The sequence below is a fragment of the Brassica oleracea genome, chromosome C4 (genome assembly GCF_000695525.1).
Source record: "Brassica oleracea var. oleracea cultivar TO1000 chromosome C4, BOL, whole genome shotgun sequence".
NCBI lineage: Eukaryota > Viridiplantae > Streptophyta > Magnoliopsida > Brassicales > Brassicaceae > Brassica > Brassica oleracea.
The window spans coordinates 41341191-41348318 of record NC_027751.1 but is presented as its reverse complement, the minus strand read 5'-3'; the positions used below and the strand labels follow the sequence as shown (position 1 = coordinate 41348318).

Sequence of the window (7128 nt, the reverse complement as noted above, 5' to 3'; positions counted from 1 at the left end):
AGCGCAAAGAACATATACTTAAACTGGTTCTTCTCATCCACTTCTAATCGTGTAATGGTATCAGGATTCATCCTTTGTAACATGTACAAGTAAGATGGCAGCCTAGCAAAACTCTCCTCCGGGTTACCACGCAAATCACTCAAAGCTTTATTTTCCCTCTCAAAACCGTAGAATATGAAACCGTAACACCCAGTCTGTTCTTCACCAAATCTATGAGAGTCTTTGGATCCAGAGTCTTGTATTTGCCGGGATGCGACCACTGATGCGACCAAGCTTGGTGTGCCTCTTTTCTTCTTCTTCATGACACTTACATCTCCACGAGAGCACGCATGCATCTTTCTATAAGTTCTGATAGAGAAAAAAGCAGAGTTCTTCAGCTTTCCAGGTCGTAAATACCATATGCATCCAGCCCCACGACATTTCAATATGTAAACCCGAGGATTCGACTTCACTATATCAACCTCAAAACTATTGGAATGCACACCTTTGTCCACTGAATCCCTCACTTCTTCTCTAGTCGCAAATTCTTGATGAAAACTCATATCAATGCCATCATCCCACTCTGAATTGACAACAGGAGGTTCAACTGCTGTAACAGCCGGCAACTCCTCCCTATCATCCATTTCATCACCCTCTTCATTGATTTTCTCATGCTCAAACTCATCCTCCTGAATATGAGGAACAATTTCCAGTTCTCCAACTCCAACCATGCCATCATTAGCTCTGGCATCACTCAGATTTTCCTCATTCATAGAAAACATCTCGTTACTCTGATTTTCGGAGACGATTTTGGTAAGTTCCACATGCAAGACACAACGTCGGTTTTTCTTATCTACCATCAACAAATATCCTAAAACATCTTCATCATCCAAGATATAACAAGAATTTTTATTATTCAAGACCAGCGGAAAGTAACTCAGTTGAAACTTGGTCGCAGCTACATCAATCTTCAGTTTTTTGCCTATTCTATCAACCAAATGAGAATAAGTAATCTCCTCATATCTTCCTTTCATCACCAAAGTAGAAATCTGTCGGTCTACACCATGTTCAAAATGTATCACCACAGATCCTTTACTATCCATAGTTCCTGAAATGAGTAAAAAACAACAATATCATTGAGTAGTTGTACAAGTTATATGAGTTTTACAGTTGTTAAAAATATCGGTTATACTAATATTATCACTTTGACGGGTTTACATATCACAGTAGTTATTAGTTATACTAGTAATACCGGTTATACGACGTTCACTTTGCACATGACTATTATAAGTTATACGAGTTGTATCAATACCACCTATTCAATGTGTTACACCGAGTTGTACCAGATTTACTAATGATACGTTTTCTGTAAAAATGTCAGTAATACTACATCAGTTGTACCAGTGAAACCAATTGTTAAAGAATTTTGTGTTACAAGTTGTACCGGTTGTACCATAGACAAAAACAATTTCTTCTACAATTTCATGTTTCATACTCTAACAACATTATATCAAACCTTATAATCTGACTAATACGGTTAACATGTATTTTATATGACTTAACCGAAACAAAGAACAATAAAAACATAAGAGAGAAAGACAAAAGAGAGAGAAGAAGAGAGTTTACACTTACAAATCGATTTCAGAACCAAGGACCACGCAAATGGGATGTTTCACGACGTCTGTAGAAAGACCCTATGAAACAGAGGTAAAAGTTTGTGGGTGAAGAGTTGAAGAAGAGAGGTTTGGTTGGTGAAGTGAATGAATTTCCGTAGTGGTTGGGTATGGTTGAGGAATAAATGAAGAAGAAGAGTGATTAAATTTTCTATGGGACCCAAGCGAAATCTGATGGCCAAGATTAAAACACACTCATAAGATCCGTCGGCTGAGAGACAAGCTTCATTAATGGCCTTATTGTAAATATTTCATCCTTAAAGATCGGACGGCTCAGATTATAACGTGAAAAATCAGATTTAATGGTTGATATTAAGCTTTCATTAAGGGCACAATCATAATTTACACTCATTTGTCCCATAAGAGATTAGTTTTGGTGGTTATAGATTTTTTTTTGGTCCTTTGTAGATTAATGTCCACTAAAAACAGAGTTGCTCAATGCTCAGTTGCAGAGAAACCACAAACATTGGCTAAAACAAGAACACACTAAAACACACGTTAGGACATAGATGAGTTTCCCTCTCCAAAGCTTCTTCTTGACAGTCCATTTGGTTTGCTTGCTTCATTATACATTTTTTTTTATAAAAAAATTTTCAACTTGGGGGTAAAGAAGGCTACACAAAGAAAAGTAGATTAATACGTTATTTCACGTATTCATTCATCCAAAACATTCTATTATAATATATATAGTCTTTATTCTAACAAATCCAGAATATTACCTCTCTAACGTGTTGTGGTGCTTCTGCGTTTGTTTCGGCCAAACGGATTTCTGAACCACTCTGGTTTGTGGGAAACTAATATGTATCCAATCGTCAATCCAAACGCAATACCTGGTCCAAATCCTATTGCAGCTGCAATCCAACTAAACATCTCTTCTTCTTCTTCTTCTTCTTTTTCCTCAACCTCTGGTGTTTTATACTGTTGCGGATATCACTACAAGCTTCGTCAAGAGCAGGGCCGAAAAGTCCCGAGTTGTTTGCGAAAGAAGAGCAAGACTGCGTTCGAAACTGAGTGCCTCCAGGTACCAGACCTGCAAGCTGGTTATTGGAGAAATTCATGTAGGAAAGGAATGAGAGAGTTCCTAGCTCTTGCGGAATTTCACCTGAAAGCTTGTTTTGAGAGACGTCAAGTGACTCGAGAGATGTCAGATTCCCCATCGATGAGGGGATGTGTCCAGTGAAGGCATTGTTTGACATGCTGAGTGAACGAAGCTCTTTCAGTAAGCCGACGGATTCTGGAATCTCTCCTTCAAATCTGTTTTGGGAGAAGTCGAGTGCTGTGAGGACTTTTAGGATACGTACAATCTCAATCTCCCTTCCTTTATTTTTCAAAACTATTGAATCCTGGTAATAACCTGATGATTTATCTCCCATGTACTTTTCAGCCGACTGATCTTTGTTTGTCCCAAGGGATGACATTGCACTCCAACCCACAAAATAATCTGATGGTAGAGTCCCACTGAATTGATTGTATGATATATCGACGATTTGCAATTTACTGAACGAGGCTTGATATATCGGTCCATTGAATTCATTAGATCGTAAGATAAGAATTTGCAAATTTTGTAGAGAACTCAACCATAATGGAAACACGTTGTTGATTCTGTTGCTTTCCACATTTAAAACTTCGAGAGAGGAGAAATTCATCAAAGATCTAGGAAGCTTCCCCACCAGTTGGTTATAACCGACGTCTATAGACTTTAGACTTTCAATCACATTCCCCGGTAGACGTCCACTAAGATTATTATGACGAAGGTTGAGATATGAAAGACTTTTCTTCAGATTTTGCAAACAATGAGGGATTGATCCATTGAAGTCGTTGACTGATAAATCGAGAATGATTAGAGAGCGCAACTCACATACCAGCGAAGGAATATGTCCAGTGAAATTGTTTCTGGAAGTACTGCAAGGCAGAGGATATTCCAAGTTTCCTTGATCTTCCGAAACTGATGAAATTATTGTTGGAAAAATCCAGGTTATACAGGCTTGGAAGCGTCCATAACCAGCCAGGTACTTGACCTTTGATTTTGTTGTTAGAAATGTCTAGAATTTGTAGCTCAGGGGATAGTCCATGTTTCGTAGATCTTTCAAATCCAATAAGATTGTTGTAGGAGAGATCCAGAGACGACAGACTTGATAGCTTCCATAACCAGCCAGGAACTTGACCGTTAATTTTGTTGTAGGAAAAAATCAAGTACTCTAGATTTGGGAACATCCATAACCTTTGATTTCGTTGTTGGAAATGTCTAGAGTCACAATGTTCGAGGATACTCCATGTTTGATAGATCTTTCCATACCAATGAAATTGTTGTTGGAAAGATCCACGTACCACAGTTTTGGTAACGTCCATAACCAGCTAGGCACTTGACCTTTGATTTTGTTGTTAGAAATTTTAAGAAATGCCATATTCTGCTGAGTTCTTAGAAGCTCCGGAAATTCGGTAATACCACAGCCTTGCAATAATAATTGCCTTATAACCTTCGAAGGAGGATCAGAAACTGAACTTTTGTTTGTGGCTAAAACATGGTTTCCTGAGAGATCTAATGTATCGAGCGACTTGGAAAATGATGAGATTGCAGTCAAGTCAATCTTGGTGGTGGTGTTCAAATAGGATAAGTCCAGAGTTATGAGCGATTTGAGATGCGAAAAGATATTGAAATCAACTGGACCTTGGGTGTTCCAATGGGACATGTCAAGCACCTGAAGATTCACTAATTTGGAAATGGATATTGGGATCGGGCCTCTGAATCTATTACTGCCAAGACTTAACCCTAGTAGCTTAGATGGTAAAAGTAAAGGGCCATCGAGTTGATTATTCGTCACAGAAGGGATGGTGGAGAGAGAATAATGGAGGGTTCCAACGAAATCGTTGTTATCTGCATAAAGGTACTCCAAGTCGGGGAGTGAAGTGATATTTGGAGGAAGAGTTCCTGTGAATTGATTGTAGTAGAGTGATAAAACTGACAGATTTGTCAAATTTAGTATTGCAATAGGAAAGTTACCACTAAGCTTGTTGGAACCAACACGTAAGTAGGTCAACTGGTTCAAACGGCCAAAAGTAGATGGGATTTCACCAACAAAATTGTTACCAGAGATATCAAGAGCGGCTAGACGTGAAAGGTTTCCAATTGAATATGGAATCTGACCCGAAAACTTATTATTAGAAATATCGAAGGATGTGAGATGTGAAAGTTTTGCTACTGAAGGCAAGATTTGACCATATAACTCATTAAATGAAAGGTCTAGAACGATTAGGAAGCCAAGATTTTGAAGGGTATTAGAATGAAACCTGCCGTTGAGGCAGCTGGAAGTGAGGTTTAGCTCTATCACTTTCCCGGTCTTGGCATCACACGTGATACCATCCCAATAACAACAGTCGGTGTTATTTTTCCAAGACTCCGTCTTCGGATAAGGGCTAACAATACCATTTTCATTAATGTAACCTTGACAAGAAGATTCACTAATCTCAAGCTCTTTCTTGATCTCAAGAAGTGCAACTCTTTGTTCCGGGTGGCACAAATGAGTAGAAGGAAGTGCAAACACGTCTTGAAAGTTAAAAGTGAAAAAGAAGAGAAAAGAAAGAGTAGTAAGAATGGTACTCATTAAGTTCCTAGAGATTTTCCTTCTTCTTGAATATCAATAATGAAGAAGAAGTACAAAGGAAAAAAGAAATTGTGATGGCAACATGGTTTCATGCTCATTCCCTTATATATACACAGATACAGTGATCCAAATCCACCCAGCTTGCATCACCATTTCTCTTCTTTTGTGTTGAATTGTCAATTTTTCTCTATTATAGAAAATTTCGAAAATTAAGAGCCAAACACGGTAAATGATAACTTGTTTGAATCAGATGAGAATATACTACAAAAGAATACAAGTCACAAGGGACTGAGAGAGTTACAGACGAGAAAGAAAAATAATTCAAGAAGAGATGATTTGTTACTAGTACTCACCATTTAGTCTTTGTACGAGACGTGTTATTCACGTTAAAGCAAGAGAGTGAAAGGCTTTGTGTTGAATAGCCAACTTTCCACAAATTTGGTTTTACTCCTTTTACAATGAAATTTTCGAAAATTAAGAGCCACAGAAAATTTAAGAGCCACACACGGGAAACAATACAAGTCATAATCAGGAATTATGAATCTTACAAATGACTGACAATAATAATTTAAGAAAAGATGATTTGTTACTAGTACTGAGGACTGCAACTGCGGATATTGGTAATGAACGGAAGCGCCAAGAATTCATCTGCATCGATCTGTCAACTTTTTTTTTTTGGTAAAAAAAAAAAAGTGTTTTCACCTCTTTGCCGGGAACCCAAGCATTGTAAATAGTCTCTCCCAGCGTGATCAAACCCGGGTGGCGGAAATTACAGCCGCAACCCCTTTACCACTGGACCAACTCGATGTTGGTAAATATATGAAGATACGTGTGTGGTTGATGCATGTGAACAGGATTTCGAGGAAGAAGATGAGATTGAAGGAGAAACATAGAATTGGAATTATTGGTGGAAGGATAGGGAAGAAGACCGGAGTGACTATTCAAGTCGTCGTCTTTTGTCCCGTTTAAACATCACTCTCTGATCTTTGCCTCTCTGGTCAGTCAATAATTCTGAGATATTTTAAATAGTTCTACTTGACTATTGTTTTGTTTGTTTTCTTTTGGCATAGTTTTTTGGAATTTGTTTTTATCTGGATTTTGTTCTAGGCCTAATCAAATGGACCGAACCAATAACCTGGAACAGAACACGATCCGATAAAAACGGTATGGGTCGGGTAAGAATCATGTCAATAATCCGAACGGAGCATGATTTTTTGTATGGTGGGTGTCTGAGTCGGGTCAATTTTAAATTTGATATCCGACAAGATTTTCAATACGAAAATCTACTTACCTTATTTCTTCGGTGATTGAATCAACCACCATCCGTAATCAGGAATCCTCACTCAAGATTGATATAATTCAAATTATATCCTATGAACTACTTTGCAAATTCAGAGATGCAGTGCATTATGATATAATGATGCAGATAGATATTTGATCCAAATAGCATAAGTATCTAATTTATTATTTGGTTTGGTATTTATTTTAATTAGTTAAAATTATCTTGATAATTTTTAATAGTTCATAGGTTATTTGGTTTTCATATATAAATAGACTTATTATAGGTGGTGGTGCATAGCCAAAGTTGTCCATGTTTTTGTAAGGGTTTGACGCTGGTCTTCACTGGCAAGCGCACGTGGAAAAGTTCTGCTTCTTGGCTTATTTAACCAAGAGTTTGTAGGAGGTGGATTACATCTCTCCATTGGGCCCATCAGATAGTAGGTCCGGCCCATCATAATTTGGTGTCAGCTCGGCTCTTGGAGCTAAGCAACGAAAAGACAGCTCGGCTCGTGACTACTTTTAACCGACTGAAGCAAGCGACTAAAAGTACTTAGTGCCTCAAGCTCGACGGCCTGAACGTTCAGCCCGACGGA

At 38.1% G+C, this 7128-nt stretch overlaps 1 pseudogene; it reads right to left on the bottom strand.

The window, feature by feature from the left end:
• Window positions 1-2023: 2023 nt before the first annotated feature.
• LOC106337752 lies at window positions 2024-6419 on the bottom strand (annotated as a pseudogene).
• Window positions 6420-7128: the final 709 nt, after the last annotated feature.